Source organism: Chelonia mydas, chromosome 7 (assembly GCF_015237465.2).
Source record: "Chelonia mydas isolate rCheMyd1 chromosome 7, rCheMyd1.pri.v2, whole genome shotgun sequence".
NCBI lineage: Eukaryota > Metazoa > Chordata > Testudines > Cheloniidae > Chelonia > Chelonia mydas.
This window is the reverse complement of record NC_057853.1, coordinates 87228721-87250376: the sequence shown is the minus strand read 5'-3', so window position 1 is coordinate 87250376 and position 21656 is coordinate 87228721. Positions and strand designations below refer to the sequence as shown.

Genomic DNA, 21656 nt, shown 5'->3' with positions numbered 1-21656 from the left:
ACACCCATCTAAACTGAATGGACTTTCCTTTGGACGTTCCACCTGAAGTATAGGTAATAGTTTCCTGCAATGACTAGGTGAAATGGGGCATGGACATGTGACTTGCCCATGAGACTCTAAACTCCCATCTTTTACCTGTAATTTTCCACTAGCTGTGCTGAGGACTGTTGGAAACAATGGGTTTCCCTCCACATGGCAGAAGCTATAAAAGGCCCTGGAAACACCTCCATTTTGTCTCTTTCCTGCTCAGACCTCTGGACTATGGACTTACGCTAATGGGAGCATTCTAACCAAGGGACTGAGGTCCTTCCAATGATTTGGAAGCAGCCAGAGACTTGACTGAAGCCAGCAGTTTATTCCATCACTGCTACAAGCCTGAACCAAGAACTTTGCATTTATTGTATGTATTTAATTCCTTTAACCAATTTTAACTCACCTTTCTTTTTATAAACAAACATTCAGATTTTAGATACTAAAGGATTGGCATCAGTGAGACTTCTGGGTAAGATCTGAGTTATAAATTGATCTGGGGGTGTGATTGGTTCTTTTGGATCAGAAGAACCTTTTATTTTATGAGACTGGTTGCAAAGAACCACTCATCTTTAAATCTAGTGTTTTTGGGGTAATACAAGGACTGGAATACCTAAGGAAACTGTTTTTATGACTTCTTGTTAGCCCATGTGGTGAAACAGAAGTTTACTTTTGTTGCAGGTTTGGTATATCTCATGGGAGAATACACCCCAAAACTGGAGGTTATCTGCCCTACTTCTCAGCAGATCATGAATTTGGTATATTCAGTTGTGACGCACAAAGGCACGGTTACAGTTCCTTTTACAGAAATAGAAGAAAACTGGCCCATAATTAGTACCAATTCAAATAAAACTGTAGAGTCTAATTTTATTTATAGTATATTATGTTCAGCTTATTCTTAAAGGGTGTTTCTCTGGCAGAATAGACACCACCTAGGCACTGATTAGGCTGCTCTGAAGCCTAACAGAATGAAGAGTTGGGAGTGTAATAGAACAGAGAGCACCCAAGCATGGTCTTGACTACTCTCAGGTCTACTGCTAGTCCTGTGTGTGGGAGAGGGCAACGATCACATTACACCATCTCTCCAGTCCCTTTCGATCTTGTGGGGAGCCAGAGGATGTTCAGCACATGAAGCATTTTACAGCAGCTTCCAGGCTGCTCTAACTTATCAAGATTTGTCGTGGTTCTGTATTCTGTCCTGCTCTCGAGTATGGCCCCTGTGCAGAGAAGAAGGGGCTAGTAGGAGGTGGTGTAGAGCTAGCTCTACTCCTCAGGAGCTCCTTTAGGGAAGCTTTAAATCCACCTTGACTACCAGAGTAGTGCAAAAAGGCAATATCTGATCTGTAGTGTTTTCTAGATATCTAAATGTGTGTTAGCAAGACCTCTTTACTTTAGAACAAACGGACCTCTACTTATGTGTATAACATCTGGTATCAGGATGCAAAAAGCATCAGATTCAGGACAGCTTTAGAAACAGTTTGCCTTTATAAGTAATGTTATCACAGTCTTACCAAAACTTTCCTTAATTTAAGGAATATTGAAAAACGTTTAGTCACCTCAGTCAATGTAAAAAATTTTACGGGGAGCACTGTGTAGCACTAAGTTAGAAAGTTACAATTAATTGCTCCTATTCAATTACATGGGGACTGATCTGGGTTATTTCTTGATGGGAAGAAAATTAGTGAGATTCATAAGTCTAAAACCAAGCAAAGTCTGATAGGACTGGATATACTTTGCCACTACAAGAAGGTAAAAGGGCCTTGAAGTAGGTGTAAATGTAATTTAAATAAAAGAACATTTAGGTAATATTATGGTAATGTTACCTACTTACAAAGGCAACACTGGAATGCTTTTAATGCAGAAATTTATATTCACTTTATAGACCCTTTACACTCCCAGTGTAGAACAGGGCCATAAGGGTAAATGAGGCTCAAGCCCTAGAAAGGGATTTTCTCTCTCATACATATAGATTTAGAGTGACTTATTGTGACAGACTGCTACTGCAAGCTTTCCAGACACATTAATTATTTTCTGAGAGCTACATATGCTTTATGCATATAAGCATTATAAATATTATGGGCTGGACTCTGCAAGTAAGGTTAGCCGGATAAGAGGATTTGTCCAATTTGCACTTGGATCTCCAAAGGTGTTTATATGCAAATATGTATGGTGAAAACTTCAATGTGAAATCAAATTTAAAACCAGTGTAAAAAGTTGTTCATAAAACAAAAGAAAGGCCACTGAGGGTGTGCATGTTTGATTTCTTTGTTACTATCCTTCGCTAATGCATGAAGCTGTAAAAAACAAAAATCTAGGGCAATTTTTGTCTCAAACATTTTATAATGAACCGAATGAGAGAACCTTCTGCCTCCAGTTTATACCTGTAAGTAGTTATCATTCCTCGGAAACAGTCTCATTTGTCCTTTAATTTGTATTTTTGTGATGTTCTTCCAAACACTGCCCAAGTTATCTGTACACAGAAGGTTAGTTTTTATTTTTTGGGGGGGGTGCGTGGTCTTTAAACCTGAATGCAATTTGAGAGAGAGACTGAGACTTAAGATCTCACATTAGCTTTAACTGCTTCCATTGTAGACCTGCTGGCACCATTAAAACAAAAGGGGAAGGTTCTGACACTGCATGAAGATGTTCTTGTTTCACTGGCCAACAAAGAGCCAAAGGCAAGCCCTGTTATTAGTGCTAGTGAGACCAGATTTACCATATGATTAATCACTGAAGTCTGAGTCAAAATTCAGACTGGCCCGCACCTACTTTGTGGGTCAGAGTTTTTCCAGAGCTCATTAAGCACTTTGGGCTTGTAATTTAGTCTTTCCACAATAAACTTTTCCTGATTTGCACTAAAAATAAAATGCGGGTGATGTTTTCTATTTGGTATTGTTGTGGCCAGTATCTCAGGGTATGGCAGAGGTATTTTGTTTTAATGTTCAGTGACAGTCATTCTTCAAATCCTTCAAGAGAGAATGAGCGGAAACAATGTTTTTGATCTTTGTCATAATATTGTGAAGTAAAGGAACACTGATGCAAAGTTGGTGTGCCATGGAAAGGTCACTCAAATAAATTATACCCTTTCCTCAAGTCTTAAAACTCTAGAGTTCACTCTATGGCTAATTAGAGTATATTCAGAATTCAGGCTATTTTTAGGAATAGGATTGGGTCAGTATACATCCAGCCTATTTAAAGAAAGAGAGCCCTACTGAGAGTTTCGTCCGTAGAGCAGCTAACAAACAGGTAGCAGAATGACATCTCTGTACTTTTGACTTAGATGCTGTGGCAGGGAGGGACAGCAGGAACGTCTCCTCTCTGGCGTCAAACAGTCCCCCTGCAGCATGCATTCAATTTATTACAAGGCAATGTTACAAGTATGAACCTTGGCACAAAATAAAGTAATTATATTTAATTAGGCAGCCAGAAAAAGTGATGGCCCGAGACTTGCTGCCTTAGATGTAGCCTTTTGTTGACTTAACACAGGACAGGTAATGAATGAAACTTCAAAGTGTAAGTAACTTAAATTGCTCCTTAATTAGTGGAGACCAAGTCAAAAAATGCAGCAAAACAAAAACCCTCAATTTTCTTTTGTTGAAGGAATTCAGATAAAGATTCCATGTTTCACAGAAGACCTGAAATTAGGATTGTTCCTCTTTTAATCAAGAGCTTTATTATGTACTCGTGTTCAAAATAGAATATTTTTGTTTTTGTTAACATGGTGTTCACAAGAAAGGTGTTAGATTGGCAGCCCTTGAACCTAACATTTACTAAAGGAGATTTTTAATACAAACAAGAAGTCTGATTTTAAATCTTACCTGCCGGTTATATTTGAAGTACAGCTATTTAACCCATTGAGTGCCCTAGATCTATTGTGTATGTGGTACTAAAGAAACTGGCCACAGAGGGACAGATTGTCAGAGGCTAGTGCACACCCACAGTGTTTGCATGCACATCTGGCCAGCTTGCAATGCAATGTAATCACAAGCAGCAGATACAAAAAGGACAACAAATTATGTTCAGCTAAGCAAAGTGTGTGCCATGTGGAGAGCACAAAGTGAACTCATTTTGAAATGCACTGTTATATTATTCCCAGCATCCTATACCAATCTGCTGTATTACCTTGTGTTTCATGTTTATTAAACTGATTCACCACAGAGGTCAGGTATTTTCAGAACAATAAGTGGCCATAAGATTTGAAAATCATGGAGGTTCACAAATCAGTCATTGACAGATGTCCAATGAAAGGTAGATCTGTTAGGGAGTTCTGGGATGGATGGAGGTCAACATAGATGACCTGAAGTGCCTGTTGCTTTGTTTTATCAATTTTCTGTATTAATTTGTAACAGAGTTTGCTAATATTTGATTTTCAAAAAAAGAACCCAAAAAACAAAGATGTGACAGTAATCACTGGAAACAGCAAATACAGACCTCTGGCATGAGAGAGGGGTATAAACTTTTTGTAATCCTGACTTAAATCAGATGACTGAGCAAGAAAATAAAGATAAGTGTGCTACACCTTTCCTTCAAGGAACGACTGACCAAGGCTAGGTCTATGCTACCACTTATGTTGGTATAATTTTGTGTTGCTCAGGGGTGTGAATAAGCCACCCCCTGAACATCATAAGTTACAAAGACCTAAGCACCAGTGTGGACACCATGATGGTGGTGGTAGAGTGTCTCCCACCAACATAGCTGCCACCACTCATTGGAAGTGCATTAAATAAATCGACAGGAGAGCTCTCTCCCGTTGGCTTAGAGCAGATAAGGTGTGCCGCTGTAAGCTCTTTAGTGTAACCATAGGCCAAGTGTACAAATACACATGGTCATTTTGCACCCAGAATCATGTATTTACAGATACCCATCTTTGGAAATATATCATCACACAATTAAAATAAAAAGATGAGGTTTCTGAAGTGGTGCAATTGGTCAGTGACCTAGTTTCATCTCTGGACCCAACTTCTAATTCTAACTTGAATCAGAGGAGAAAATCTATGTAGAGTTCTCATCCCAGCCTTCATTTGCTCACATTACACAATTTCAAATGAGGCTGGAAGTCTCTGCTCATTAGATGTTCCTGCTAATCCCTCTAGGAACATAACATGTCTGGACTGAGAATCCATAGCAAAGTTGGAGTACGAATCTTGTGCATCTGCCTGCATTGGCCCAAAGGTTGATAAATATTTTATTACCACCTCACCCTCCTTTTATCTAATATCCTGGGACCAACATGGCTATAACAGTGCTCGCATTTATTTTACAAACTGTTAGTTTTCTTTCACTAAGAACAGTTTTACTCATCTCTCTCCTCAAAGTTTTCCCTATCCTGCCTCCTCTCTACCGAATACTCCCTCAACCCCATTAATTTTGCCTACTTAGGTCATTCATTCGCTCCTTTTCTATACTTTGTTCTCGTTTTCTTCCTCTTCTCCCTCCCCCACCACCAGTTTCTCACTTATTTTCTTGACCCCTCACACCTTACTCACTTATTTTCCTGATCCCTCATATTAGACTCATTCACTTCAAGGCCAGAAGGGACTGTTGTGATCATTTAGTGTGACTTCCTGAACATTGCAGGCCACAAACCTTCCCATCCTACTGAAGTCATTTATTCCCCCTATTTACACTCCATGGCAGACTGCAGAGCTGAGATAGAGAGAGCACAGCTCAGCTTGCAAGGATACTTTTCTGAAAGGTGGTTCAGGAAAGAAATGTAGCACCCCAGCCCCTATAATCATGTTAAAAGAAAAAGGAGTACTTCTGGCACCTTAGAGACTAACATTTATTAATTATAAATTTATTATTAGTCTCTAAGGTGCCACAAGTACTCCTTTTCTTTTTGTGGATACAGACTAACATGGCTGCTACTCTGAAACATCATCATGTTACATACCAAAAAAAATCCCCATACTTAAAAAAATGTTATTTGGGTTGTGTAGTCCAGGCTTTAAGTCCACTTTTGTACTCCTGATTCTCAGGATTGCCCTAGCAGCTGCTTACTTGCAATGGTCCCCAAGGGTGCATTTTATAATCAAGGGATTGCGAACCACAGCATTCTCCTGTCATGCTATGTATTGTACAGAGCTGACGACACTTACCATACGAAACAAATACATTAATAATTGGGATATTTCAGTTCAGCTCTATTCATTTCACTGCAATCCAGCAAGTGTGTATTGCATATACAGATGAGATACATGAACACTAGCTGTCACCTTCAGCCCCAAACCAAAACCTCTCCAGCGCATCATCAGGGATCTACAACCTATCCCGAAGGACGATCCCTCACTCACAGATCTTGGGAGATGGTCAGTCCTTGCTTATAGATAGCCCCGCAACCTGAAGCAAATACTCACCAGCAACCACAGACCACCACTAACCCAGGAACCTATCCTTGCAACAAAGCCCATTGCCAACTCTGTCCACATAACTATTCAAGGGTCACCATCACAGGACCTAATCACATCAGCCACACCATCAGGGGCTCATTCACCTGCACATCTACCAATGTGATATATGCCATCATGTGCCAACAATGCCCCTCTGCCATGTACATTGGCCAAACCAGACAGTCTCTATGCAAAAGAATAAATGGACACAAGTCAGACGTCAAGAATTATAACATTCAAAAACCAGTCAAAGAACACTTCAACCTCCCTCGACACTCAACTACAGACCTAAAAGTCACAATTCTTCAACAAAAAAAACTTTGAAAACAGACTCTAATGAGAAACTGCAGAACTGGAGTTAACTTGCAAACTGGACACCATTAAATTAGGCTTGAATAAAAACTGGGAGTGGATGAGTCATTACACAAACTAAAAACTATTTCCCCATGCTAATTTTTCCCTTACTGTTACTCAAACCTTCTTGTCAACTGGTTCAAATGGGCCATCCTGATTATTACTACAAACGTTTTTTTTCTCCTGCTGATAACAGCCCACCTTAATTGATTAGTCTTATTAGAGTTGCTATGGCAATCCCCATTTTTTCCATCTTCTCTGTATGTGTGTATGTATCTTCCTGCTGCATGCAGTGGAAAATACATCTGATGAAGTGGGTTTTAGCCCATGAAAGCTTATGCCCAAATAAATGTGTTAGTCTCTAAGGTGCCACAAGTACTCCTCGTGCTATAGACAACCCTGGCACTTACATTTTTCTTACTTATAATGCATGTCTAGCACTTGCTATTTCAGACAGCTTCATGCTGAATATACTTAGCTTAAACAATGGTGAAAGAGAAACATCACAAGATCCCCTCAGTGAATCAAATTGCATTGTTTACTGATGCTTGAACATTCAGTCATTTTGTATGCACCTCCCATTCATGTTAAGAGTCTTTATAATCATCAGCTCATTCACAAAATGAGAGTTTTTGTTGTTGTATTTGTTTGGCTTAAAACAAGAAGATAACCAAAGTGATTTGTTCAAATCACCCTATATTCTTTATAAAATTTCTGTTTAAACTGCAATAGAACTAGTGTTCTAGATATGTTTCAACCTAGCAGGATAGGACCACTCTAAATGGGGAATGTATTTAAACAACAAAAAAGATGGCTCATAATTATTTAACTGCTTAGTGGTTTGGGGTAAAAATATCTGAAAATTTTCAGAGACTCAGGGTAGGTCTACATTACAAAATTAGCTTGGCTTAACTAAATTGCTCATGGCTATGAAAAATGTCATGCCCTGTGGGACGTAATTAAGCGGACCTAAGCCCTAGCCCTAGCCACGGTGAGGTCCACAGAATAATTCTTCCGTTAACCTAGCTACTGCTTCTCAGAGATGGACTTATTACAGTGACAGAAGAACCCTTTCCATTGCTGTAGTGTATATACTGCAGTGCTGCAACTGTGCCATTGTATCATTTCTAGTAGACATACCCTCAGGCTATGTCTACACAAGGAGTGCTTTACTTGTATAGCAATACTGATACACTATCCCAGCAAAGCATTCCTACTGTGGACCCAGCTATACCAGCAAAGCTATGCTTTGTATTAGCATAATAAGACCACACCCCTGTCCAAACACAGAACAAGCTATGCTAGTGAAAGTGCAAATTCTTCCACTGACTGAGGTAATCCACCTCCCCAAGAGACAGTAGCTATCTAGATGGGAAAACCCATCCTGTTGGCATAGGTAGTGTCTACACTGTAGCATTTTAGGTGTAGATATACCCTACATTTCAAATGAAAGTCAATGAAAATTCTAACTTTTGTCTATTTTTTTAGCTTCATCACATACTGTATATTTTCTTTGATCACAAAGACTTGTTAATATGAAGATGCCCTTTGCTAGATTAAAACATAATTATTTGAAAAGTTAGAACTTTATCATGCCCTGTACAAACTAGTTTTACAAATTTGGGAACCAACCCCACAAACTTACATAAGCAACCTTTACTTAGTCATTAGTCCCAGTGAAGACAAGGCGACTGAAGGAATCCAGGATCAGACTCTTACATAGCACTAGTAGAATACAGTATTTCTTGTATTAAATTATCTTTGTTCCCTGTATTTTAATAAAAAATGTTTTTAAAAAAATGCAGACTGCAAAGTAGGAAAGGATACTTTCCACTAGTCTCTTCATTGCACAACTATTCACTGAATTATTTACATGAGCAGATGTGACAATTCCTGAGCTGATAAATTGTTTAGTTATTTAACCACATTGAAATTGTCTTACAGCATGTCCCTCCCTAGTGCAAAATACATCCAACCCATTGTGCTCTGAGCTTCCTGTATGTGTACTGCCAGGCAGCATGCTGCTCTGTCCTGCTCCAGGCAATTTATTTATACTAATACCCATGGAGACAACAACATGCTTACACCACAAAACACATCTGTCACTACATGATTTGTGTTTCTACTCTGGTTAATAATATCTGAAGGAGGCACCAGGTCTCTTCTCCGCTCCGCCCTCCCCAGCAAGGAGTCTGGATGCCAGTTTATGAAGAGCCGCTTTGAAGATTAAAAACATGCCTCTGACAGTGATGTGTGGTTGTGTGGAGCAAGAGCATAAGACTTGACACTGTCACAAGGATAGAAAGTGAATATCCATGACACGCACAGTAGCATGTTTAACTGATTTATTCTGCTGTCACCAAGCACAGGATGTCAGCTTTTCAAAGCTGTCTGGTTGACAGTTACAGCTTTAGCTATTCGTATATCCTCTTTGCTTATAACTCTACCAACCCTAGTCACAGCAAGCAGTATTTAACTCAATATTCTCAATAAAATCAATAGGGCAACTTTTTAGTAAAGTGCTGTTCAAAAGAAGTTTAAAAAAAGTGACAGAACTGGGCCCAGAATTTTAGAAAAGTCGGTTCCCCAGTTAATCTGAGTTGTGGATTGGTTGAGATAAAAAGGGGGGACTAAAGTAAAATAGGTATAGTCAAGCAAGAGCTGAATTACATTAGATCTCACACTTCCCTACAACCTTCACCAATATTTAGACAAGCCAAATTTTTTCAAAGTTCCAAATTCATTATATCCTTTTATTTTAACTTCTGCTTTTCAGATTGGGCTGGAACTGGAAAAGGTTGAAATAGTTAAGGATTCTCTCATGTTATATACACTTTGACTGTCAGAGGCCAGAAGAAAAGTTCCCATTTTCCTTTACCTCCTTATCTCAGCAGTGGTTGAATTCCAAAGTGATTATTAAGGTGTGAAGGAACTTATAGTATAATGTAGTATAACTTGCTATAAAAAAAGTTGGGTACCAATTCTAATATGTGCACTTGGGAAGCAAAGACATTGCTATGACTGGTTAACATTTAGGAATATTTTTACCTAATAGTCCTTAGATAAATATTACTACTGGTTCCCTTTGCTTCCTCTTTAGCATTAATACAATGTAACATCATAGAATAAACCTATATGAATTCAATATTGTGAACGTGTGACACACATTGCTGTCTTTTCCAGGATATAAAGCATTATTTCCAATTGTACATTATTCTGCATGCAGCTATAAGTACTTCCATACACCACCAACTCACTCACAGCTGCACTGCCAACTTAGTAGGTACACAGTGCCCAATTCATCTGCTTTATAATATTTTAGGCAAACTACTGCATACCTTGCACTGTATTAAGGTTAATGACTAAAGTATTCAGTAAAACAAAATATTCAAACATTAGATTAGAAATCTCCTCACAAATCTAAACTTTTAAAAAAGTTAAAATTAAAGTGTGTAACATGCCCAAGCCAGCTCTATAACTTGTTAGTGATTCTGTCATTACTCTGCGTGAGAAACTTTAAGTGACTTAAATAAAAATTCCATCCTCAAAGCATTTACAGTATTGGACAATGAAAACGGCAAGTGAATAATTACATAAAAAAATTAAATGGGTACCCCTAATTCATTTGTCTGCAAAATTCTGAGTTCGGGGTCCTGCAGTAATAGATAAATACTTCACCAAGAACCAGGGGGGAGGGGAAGGGCACGGACCAGAAGAGTGAAAAGAAATGTCAGCTGAGAGGAAATTACTTTTCATCTTATTTCTCTGGAATGCAGAAAAAGAGAAAATAATTTTCCTTTTAGCAACAGATACTACAGTTGCTTATGATACAAAGGTAGACTTTAAACTGGGATTTAATATCATTAGCAATACTATGTGTTCATACAATACATTGGGTCTCTAGGCACAGCTTTGAATATTAGCATAGGGAGGTATATTGAGGCACACTGTTTTAGAAGGGATTATGGGAGGCATTTGTGATGCTGGCAGACCAGGTCCCATCTCATGCCAATGCCTGTAGGCCTCACTGAACACTGACAAATGCATAACTAGAAACCAGTCTGACTCACCTGTAGGTTAGCATCATGAAAATAGATGTTAAGTTTGTAAGAATGTGTTCAGTGTTTGGACTTTATGACAAGCTTGTGAGTTGCTGTGTGCATTAATCTTACTCGAAAGATCTTTCCCATGTTATAAAGGTAATATTTATGTGTTTGCTTTTGTAACTACAAAAGCATTTGCTATGAAACTGGAAACAGCCAGTCAGGAGAGAAATATTACCAAGTGTGAAATATTAGTTTATCACAAGAAGGGTCATCTCCTGCCCAACAAAAGCAGGCCTACAGAACCAGATGAAGTGTTGTGGAACATCAGTGGACAAAAGACTGTTGATTGCTCTCCGCCATGCCCATGAAGAGGGGACATGCACAAATCCTCATGCCCTCACAGTTTGAACTCTGGGGGAAGGGAATAAAACTCCCTAACCAGAAGGAACTGTATCACTATGCTGCTTGGAATTTGGAGAGGGTGCTATTTCTAAGCTTAACCAAGGGAACCCCAAGCTGCTTAGCTTGGGCTAGCCCTAAAGGACAGAGAGCTTGTATATTACAGCAGCTTCTATTACCGTTTGAAACCTAAGACCAACTCATTTGCAGATGTACATTTACCTGCTTTAACCTTGAAAACATTTCTTTTTCCTAGTTAATAAACCTTTAGATAGTTTACTTCTGGATTGGCTACATGTGTTGACTTTGGTGAGCGATCTAAGGTAAAAATGGTGTGGGGGGTCAATGATTGGTCCTTTGAGAGTAACCTAAATATTGTGATTTTTGGCATAAGGGACCACCTATCGCAAAGGCAGGCTTGCCTGGGTGGCAAAATAGACAGGGGTGACTCACTCTATGTCAAGGCTGTTCTAGTGCTTGAGGAGTTCACACTTGATACTCAGTTGGTGAAATCTAATTACAGAACACACAACCAATTTGAGGTTTGTGCTCTGGTTTGTAGTAGTCTACCCTGAGGTTGACGCTCATTGTTGTGAGCCACTCCAGACAGACTGCCAATATGGAAAAACCCCTTCCTTCAGCCTAGGCTGAATCTATACTAGATTACGGAGTTATGCTGGCACAGCTATGCCAATGTAGCTAAGGTAGTGTAGTCTCTGTAGTACAGACATCTCTCTGAGGCATAATTCATAATTTCTCCCAGGACTTCCCCCTTAAACAGGTGTCTGCTACACCCTGGTAAGTGGTAGAATGTACATCCCCACATTAATGTATATGTTAGGATTCAATGGCTCTGCCCCTTCTCCACCTACTCAGCCCCTTTGCTCCTGGTATAGGGGGGAGCATCTCATAGGCAATCCTCAAAGAACTGGGACCACAACAAGATAGCCTTCTCGATCTTAGTAACAGAGTAGACACACAAGGAATCCCTGCCCTTTTTTCTCCTTTAACCAGAGTCTCATGCCTCCTCAGCCTGAAGGCTGCTAGACTACGCACAGTTAAGTATTAGTGTATGTCGCATCGTGCATCTGTAACTCTATTTTCATTCCACAGAAAAACAAAAACTTTGTATGTCTCTCAAGAATCAATTTCCCTGTAAGCATCCTTACTATAATTCTCATCCAGTTCAAATCCGATATTCCTTAACTGAACAAAAAAGTCTCATTTACTTCATTGACAGTTCTACTGGATTAATGACTGCTAAATATATAGCTCTCTCAGAGATTTTGGTTGCTGTCTGCTGAATCACACAGTTAAAGCCACATGCACTGCTCTGAAAGCATGAGAGGTGTGTGTGGTGGGGGGAGGTGGGATTTCTCAAGGGGTAAATTAGGCTGAAGAACTTTTCTATCTCCCAATAAGAATCAGTGGACAATCTGTGCCTGTTTGTCCTCCACCTCCTTTTGACTTTAAACTCTTAGTGTTATCTAAGCAAGGCCTCATTTATGTTACATTTTTAAACCTGTTGCTGTCTTCATAACACAAAACGTTTGGCTCAAAAGAAATGACAAGACTGTTTATCAGCAAATATTCCAACATGACTTAAGCCATGATTATTGACATCAATCCAAAACAATTATGCCCACAATTGAAATGAATTATTCTTATGTGAAGCCATCAATCCCATGCATGACTCCATCAATGCCATACAGGTAGGGTCTTTTGCTGAAAAATTATATAGAATTAAAAGGTATATTGCTGCAAAAGTGTAGTTGAGGCTTCTAGAACACTACATGAGTATGCATACTTCTAACAATCAGAGGAAAAAAGTTCTCATGTTACTGTTATCAAATATGAAACAAATGGCAAAACTGAGATTTTATGATTTAGCAGAACATAAAACAAAGTAATATTCCTACTGGTTACAAAGGCACATAAAAACCATGGTTTATTAGCTCTTAGCTATTTTATAGAAAACTAGATGAGGAATAAGTTAGCAGTAGGCTTTAATTGCTATTGTTGTAAATGGGGCCTATAGATATAATGCTTTATATAATCACACATTCTGTGATTAGACAGAAAAGCTATTTTTTTCAAAAGTGTTTATTGAAAGGCAGCCTGGAGAAATTGAGATATCTATAGGTTTCCTATTGTAGGTGTGTGGGGACTTGAATTGAGTGCGTCAGCAATGACTGGTTTCTAGATACTATGTAATTGTTTCAATTTAATGTAAAAAGAAATTAGGCCTTTGGTAGTTGACAGCATCCCTTTTACAGTTGAGCTTTATTGGCAAAGTTTAAGTGAGAGCTTTCTGTATCACATATGTGACAAAAGCACTCTTTAACTTGGGTTATTTTAACTAAAGCTTTCAAACATCCTACTGAAATGATTAGCTAGGATCGAATGATAAACTGATTGCTAACCCAGAAAATTGAAAAACAAACAGGTAAAACGTATTTTCTAGATACGCATGTACATGCACACACACAGAACATGGCTCCCTACCATAAACTTTTATAAGATTTGCAACATTAAAATATACTAAATGGTCCTAGTATAGTAGAATGAGATAATGCATTAGAGTCTCTCAGCTACTTTTTGGAGTTGAAGTAAAAATCTCCTATCTATTAACAAAGAAATAAGGTTAAATTGCTCCATTTGGGGATAAAAAAGTCTGAGATAGAAGCATTTTAACAGCCTTGGATTATATAACTTTGGAAACTATTGGAAAGTCATGGACAACTGTTCAGACCAAAGCTCCTAGTAGCTTTAGTGTATCCTTCAGCACAGTAACCTCTTCCTTAAAACATACCTCAGCAAACCCTAGCTTTCCTCTTGAGGAAGTGTAAGTAAAAAGATAAGTCATTTTTCAACCTACTATCAAAAGAGGCACATGCTCAACACGATCACCGTTTTCCTTCCTCCCCATCCAATCTGCCATCCATATGTGGTAATATGTTGCTGCCCTATAGAAGGCAAGCTACTCTATGAAGCTAGGCCTAACCTACAACATGGTCTTACGCTATAAGAGTGGATGTGCTCAGATACCATAGTAATGGGCACAATATCAGAGCCTAAACAAACAGATTGGGAGTGGAATCAGAGGAATTAGAGTGCTGGGGCAGAGACAGCATTTCCCTTCTTTATGCCAACTAACTTTTTGTGGATTTTCTTGGATCTTAGGGCTAAAAAGTGCAACAAGTGAGAGCAAAATTGGCCCCACAATCATTAGCCCTCTTCATATGTCTGGACAGTTGTACATTATACCAAACTGTGATTTTATGCAGAAGTTATTTCATGAACAATAGCAGTGATGTTAGGGGAGAGGAGGAGTTGTTTTACTGATATCTTTCATCACAACTCCCCCCCCCCCCCCCCCGCTTCCTATCCTAAATAATTTCACAGCAGGAAGGTGACAGAAAAGGTTTGAAGTAACTGCTGGTACCCAGTCACCACTTATTACTCAAGGCTTACTACTTGTGTCTAACTCACCAGGAAATACTACCAGGACAATACAAACCTTGGTTTCCCCCTCTCATGTGGGGAAATGCTTGAAAACATGAACCTTAAAGCCTCAAAAACTAAAAGGCAAATTTTGTTTTTACAAATTTAAAATCTTATAATTTGTAAGTCAATCTCATGATGTTGGCAGGTTTAAATCAGGATTTTGAAAACTTGGTCTCAATACTGTAACTGAGAAAGCATGACTTTATTGAAACCTGTCACAGGGGTCATACTGATGAAAACATGGGGTCAATATATATAGTTTGGCTTAAAAACTTACTGAGGCACTTATTCTACTCAAGATCCATCTATTTATTGTATCCTTCCTCTATGGAAAGTAGCTCCTTGGAAAAGTATATTATAAAACATAGCAGGTGGGAGAGGGGAATTACAAAACCCTTTTTCCTTCAGTTTCAGATTAAAAAAAGAATAAATGTAAGTCTCCCTTTAGATTCAGGCCCCCTAAATCTCTCTTCTGTCCCCAGTGCCCCCAAAGGCATCTCAGTAGTAGCTGTTCATGTTCAAACACACATCTTTAATTCCCTTTGCATTGCAAACATTCAGTTGGCATATTTCACAATGTATGCCCCCATCTGCTTTGCACATCCACACAGGAGTCAATGGACTGACCTGGTGGAACAATTCACAAGACAGACCTATTAAGTACAACAGAAAGTGAGTTTAAATTGGCTGGAGCTCCCAAAACTGCCACAACTTGCATTTTGGGAGTGGGGATTACAAGGCCCTGGAAACTCACTTTTTTGCTCCAACCCTAATCTCTTGTCATTTGTTTTGAAAGTATGAGATAAAATGGAAAAAGTGGGAGAGAAAAAAAATCAAATCCCTTTCACCAAACAACACCATTCATTTAACACAACAGAAGTCGGAATTGGTTTTTCCAGTGATAAACCCAAGTGTGCCAACTGGAGCCGGTAAATGCAAGTGATGTCTTCACAAAGGCACTGCTAGCCAATCAGAATGTCACTTTCGACAATCAGTGTCCACAGCCACATTGTAAGGGTGATTAAAGCTTGTTTCCCCATTTACATTTGGCTTTGATTTTAACCTCAGGATATTTAGGTGAAGTCTAGGAGATCCCTCTCTTAGATTACAAACAAGAAAACTGAACAATAAATGGAAGCTGTCATAAGGTATATAATGGCAATCACATGCCACTCCAGAGATGCATACATTTTAGTGGTTTCATGCTGGTTTATTTGTACAATGTTTTTAAAGCAATTTAAAACCTTGATTTGAAAAGAGCTATACAAATACAACAGCAATAATTAGAATGATGTTAGATTCAGAGCTAGAATTGAAGGGAGCCTTCAACTTTTCCCCCCTGAAACTGAATTAACCATAGAATTGTGTGTGGAATGTTCAAGCAGACAGGGGCATAAATTAGGAGCAGGCCTTCACTTTTAGCAGTTTGTTTACACCCACGCATAACTCCCAGACCAAGTCAATGTTTCTACAAATATACTATAGTATATATTATTTTCTTGGTGTGATACAAATGGACTCAACATTTTAAGGAAGGCATCATTACATTAGTAGGGTGACCAGACAGCAAATGTGAAAAATCGGGACAGGGAGTGGGGGGGGGTAATAGGAGCCTATATAAGAAAGACTCAAAAATCGGGACTGTCCCTATTAAATCGGGACATCTGGTCACCCTGTACATTAGTGATTGGCCAACTGTACCTTTTCCAATAAGGTGTGAGTGGGGGAGGAGAGAAGGAATAGGTCTGCAGGTAGGCTAGCTGTTGAGGTGGACACAGAGGCAAAAGAAGGAAAGACATGCATGGAATTAAATGGCAGGCTGCAACTTTTTAAAAACTTTAACACGGGGGAGGGGCACTACCTACCCATCACCCCTACCCCTATATACACACCAAGTATTTACGCAGTTCCAGTGCAGGGATTACAGGGCTCCTTACCTTATAACCCATAAAATGGGATAAGCACTCCTCAACCTAGCCTCCAGGACTCAGCTCTCTCTGAAGCCTAGCACACTCTCCCACACCCCCAATCCTCGCAGGGGGGGCAGAAGGTGCAGCAGCATGAGGACCTCAGCCCACGAGGGCTACAAGGTCTGACCTCAGCCTGCAAAGGCTACAAGGTCTGATCCTATCACATGAGCCTAAGCCCCATAACTCAAATCCCAGGTCTTACCTCTGGGAACCATTCTTTTTACTCTATTAATGGCACTGTAATTAATGGCACTGGCTACAAGTTGCAACAAACACCCCCGACCCCCCCCAGTTTGGTACTAAGCACGTTCCTACTTAACCCACTGCGGCTTGAAAGCATGCAAGGAAGTAAAAAAACAAAAAACCAAAACCTCCCTGGTCCAATTGGCCCATGAGAGAAAAAAATCCTTCCTAACTCCCTAAACAGGTGACCAGCTAGACCTGCAGCATCTGTCAGATTGGGTTTCCATTCCAAGTTCAGGTGAACTGCTGAAACAAAGCCAAAAGAAACTCCTCTGGACCCGTGTGGCGGGCTAAATACTGAGAGCTGGGGAATGCTGGCCAATCAGCATCCCTCTCCCCCGCTGGCCAATGGGTGCCAGAGATTCCCAGGAGAAGGAGCTACTTATTGTCCCTTGGCAAATGTCTCTCCCTTTTGCTATTGGGACTGTCCCCCTTTCACCACTGGCCCCATCAGGTTCCCCCACCCAATGCAGGTGAATGGTATTTCTGATAAACCTGAGCTTTTCAGACAGCTGTGTTTCTGATGATAATTTCTGCTTCTGCTGCATGCTGCCACCTCATAAGTGCTATTGGAGGGAGAAGCTGTGAAAATTTCCTAAAATACAACCCTTTCAGGGAGTACTTCCAGAAGTGAGAGTAACCCCACATTGCTCAGGATCAATTCTAGCCATTCTCGGTCACTCATACTATTCTTGCCATAAATAATGTGGTTATGTTGTTCAATGTAATACAATCACACAAGTGATTGTAAAAATCTGTTTTAAAATATCTTTATTGTTGTGTATCCTGTATTTAGCACAAGATTAATACTAAATAGTACATTTATTCCTTGATCCTAGATGCCATATTTCAACATCGAGTATTCACCCTCTTCCCCAGTCCATCCTAATCTGAATGTCTAAATATTCTGGACACGTTGCAAGAGGCAGATATGTGGGAGATGATGGAATAAGGGAGAGGTGGGAGCAGAGGTTGCTCAAGGGTCAGTCCTATGGCAGGTGGAACACTCCATCCTTAATCTTGCAAAGCACTTAAGCATTTGCTTAACTTTGAGAATAGTGCAATGAAGTAACAGTGTGCAGCATATTGCACAGTTGAGCCCTAGCTGTGGTATGATAGGATTATATGATGTACATATGGGTGGTCAGTAACAGTTCCAGTATAACTATTGTGCAGTTTTAAATATTGGAAGGGATACTAAGAGGGTATGTGAAGAACACTCCTGGTATGCATGTGATGGGAGGCACTCATCTCAAGTGCCTCCTAGCAGTTGGGTGTGGTACTGCAATCTTTTTCCCCCACTCCTGGCTGTATGTTGCTGTCCTTGCTAGGCAGGCCCTTAGTGGCGCCGCTCTCCTCCAGAGTCACAGTAAAAAATGGACCCCTTCCAGGGTAACAAAGTTCAGCAAACTGTCTGCCCTCACCAGCGCCTTCAGCCCTGTCTCAGCACCCTTTAGAAGCCAAAGCAAAGGGTTGCATTTGAAAAGCCTTGTCCCCTTCTCAGGACTTAGGCCACTTTCCCAGTGGCTGGTGGGGGAACCCAGCCCACCCACTACTCCAGGTTCCACTCCAGGGCCATTATAAAACAGCAGCCACATAACTGCTTCCTTTAAGTTGTCGCTACTGCATTCCCTGGGCCTCTTCCTACCTGGTCCCTTTACCTTTGACCATTACCTTAGGGTGAAAGTTTTCAGTTATTCTCTCTCCCACATCCAGTAAATCCCGCCAGTCAAGCACCTTTGGTCAGACAGAAGCACCCTTCCTCACCCCCCTCTGATTCCAACTAAGAACTACCCTGATAAGCCCTTGCAGCTTCTTTTATCTGAGTCTGCTGGGCTCGGATTGGCTGCTTCCATGAGGCCTTTCTAGGCAGGCCTGGAGGGCTCACCTCCACTGCTCCTTCCTGGGGCACCATGTAGTAGGACTACAGGGCGTCCAGTAGGGGGCCATGAAGGACCAGGTACATCACATCACAGTATTTTTTAAAAAATGAAAATTAAGATAAAAATAATAATAATTCACTTTCAAAGCTGCCATATTCCATGAAAAGTACCCAAAAAGTTGATCACTCCAATCACAAGAATATTTCTCTCTACCCCAGAGTTTATTGTAGAAACTATTGCTCTGGACTGCAGACAATTTCATTTGACTTTAATTAATCTTATTTTAACATTTTACAACCATGTTCTCTAGAATGAATTTATGCCTCCTCCTAAATTTATATGAATCATTTCAGCTCCTTGCTAAGAGAAAAATAAAATCAGGGTACTATTAATTCCTTTACTGATACTTTATGAAACGAGTGCTGACTCTGTCTCTTCCTTTACTACAGTCTGGAAGGCCTTAAAAATGTAATTTAAGAGGTGATCTTATAATCACTTCCTCATTCAGGAAAAAGCAAGAGGAAGAAAACAAGTCTCAGGAAATATAAAACGTATAGAAGATGATTATTTTGTAACTATAGTGAGGGGAAGCAGTCTGAGTTGTGCCCTTTTAAAGTAGATTATGACACTAATTAAGCAACAAGTCAGAATTCTACTTTACAAGGTTAAATTATGCATAACGTACAATTAAAAGAAGTCTCAAAAGGCACAAGTCTAAACCTTGCACTTAACAACAAACCAGGCAACACTGAACTAATTATTTTATATGGTCGACAGGATACAATGCTTACTTACATGTAATCCATCATAAGAAACACACAGGGAAAAAGATTTGTGAAATTGCCAAACCTGAAATAACTCCCAGTTCTCTCAAAATATGGAGATGAGCATCATGAAACTTCATAAAGAAATTTGATGCAATGAGCTTGTTAGTTGCAATTCAAGGCAATGATTTTGCTTAGTTTTTAATGTAATCTGTATTTTCTTTGTTGAATATCAAATATTTCTTCAGATAATGTAATTTTAAATGGATCAATTCCTAAGAAATATATTTTTTTAATCCAAAGAAGAGTTTTTTGTTGGATTTTACAATTTTCCATTGAAGTGTTGGCAGTTCGAACACTGTAATAATGTGCTAGGGTATGAAATGAGAAAGGAAAAATGGCTTGAAACCCTGATTCATCAGTTGAAATGCAAAACCGGTAATAATGATGAAAAGTTAATAGGATTTTTACTTTTTTCATTTTTAATAACAAGGTGTTAAGAGAGGGAAGGGCATTTATTCTTTGAAAAATGTACGATTTTGCAACCTATAATCAGAAAGATTACTAGGTGTGCTATAATAGTACTGAAAACCCAGATGATGCTTATGGTATAACAAAAAAAGGACAAAACCTGTGACCTACGCTTAACGATATGTACCAGAATTAACCAATGAAAGAAGTGTTCACTGAGATAAGGTTTTTAAGCTTCCACATTACCAAAGATCTTTCAAGGTGATCAATCAAAATATTGTGATCAATAGATCCAACAGCGAGTGTTGGCATTAACAGAACAAACAGTCACACCCTACTCTTATCTAAACTGGTCAAAAGCTCATTATATTCTGTAAGAAGGTTTTTAAGGCATGCAACAGCCTAGAACCCTAGCTGAAACCCAGGTTGAAATTTTGCTTAGGTCGAAACCTAAGCCTCATGTTGCACATCTGAAATGGTTGAAGGTACTTTATTTATTTATTTAAGTGACAACACTGAATATACAAAACATCTATTAATTCTAAGACTTCTATAACCAGCTCCTCTTTATACAGACTCCATGCTGGTCTGTTAGACTCTGTAGGAATCCTGTTGTAGCTGAGTCTTCTGAGGGAACAAGAAGATTTAAACAGAAATGGGGTGAAATATTTTACCCACAAACACTCAGTCTTTACACTCTCTATGGAGCAACCTAGCTGAGACCCCCATAATTTCACCATCACTTCCTATCGGACCTCAGGGCGTAGAGTCCTATAGCTTGTGTTGAGGATAGAATGCCCCCACACTCTCTGTGTGCAGGTGTGGGGCTTTCACAAGGGGAGTTGCATCATGGCTTTGAGTGGAGCAGCAGCAGAGCTAGATTCAACCTTTGTGACCCTAGCTCTTGGGAAGCTGGATAGGAGAGTCTGAAACAGCGGGGAAAGAGACAGACAGACAGACAGACACTCTTTTCACTGTAAAGGGAACCAGGTTTCAGTGGGAATGTTTCAGTTGCCTTCGATGGGCTGGGATGTTAATACTTTCTTCACCACAGAATCCAGGTTTGCAGGGATGTTTGTACAAGTGGAGGAGTGACCGGATTTTTCACTATATAGCTATACAGCATCTATTATATGCAGAGAAGAATTCAGCAACTACAGGAGGCTACAGAAGCCCTGATGTAGTGGGTGCTCCATAGTCAATAGACAGGAGACTGTGTGCTCCCAGACAAGATTTGAGAGAGCTGCTCTGGTACTGTTGGATTAGTGTTTTATAATTATTAATAATTTGTACAGCAGTAGAATCTAAGAGGCCCAGTCATGGACCAGGACACTATTGTGTTAGGCACTAACCAAAACCAGAACCAAACAACAGTCTCCTCCCCTCCAAAGAGTTTACGGTCTGGATAAGACACGAGAAAACAAGTCAATATAGACAGTCATCAGGGACCACAAGGAATCAATGAGACTACACTGGTCAGCATGTTAGGGAATGGTCATATCATAACAGCTGCTAACCATTGTGAAGTGTTGTTAACCATTGTTTTGCAGTTTACCTCAACTCCCTGTAAACTACTAGTAGTTGCACTCACATAGCACTT

The 21656-nt window shown here is 39.7% G+C and overlaps 1 long non-coding RNA gene across 1 annotated transcript in view; it reads right to left on the bottom strand.

Moving 5' to 3' along the window:
- LOC122466745 overlaps nt 1–18865 on the bottom strand; it is a 79329-nt gene extending 60464 nt beyond the window's left edge. Inside the window, exon 1 of the long non-coding RNA XR_006292506.1 lies at nt 18613–18865. This is a non-coding gene — a long non-coding RNA (uncharacterized LOC122466745). The remainder of the gene's footprint in view (nt 1–18612) is intronic.
- Between the last annotated feature and the right edge of the window lie 2791 nt (nt 18866–21656).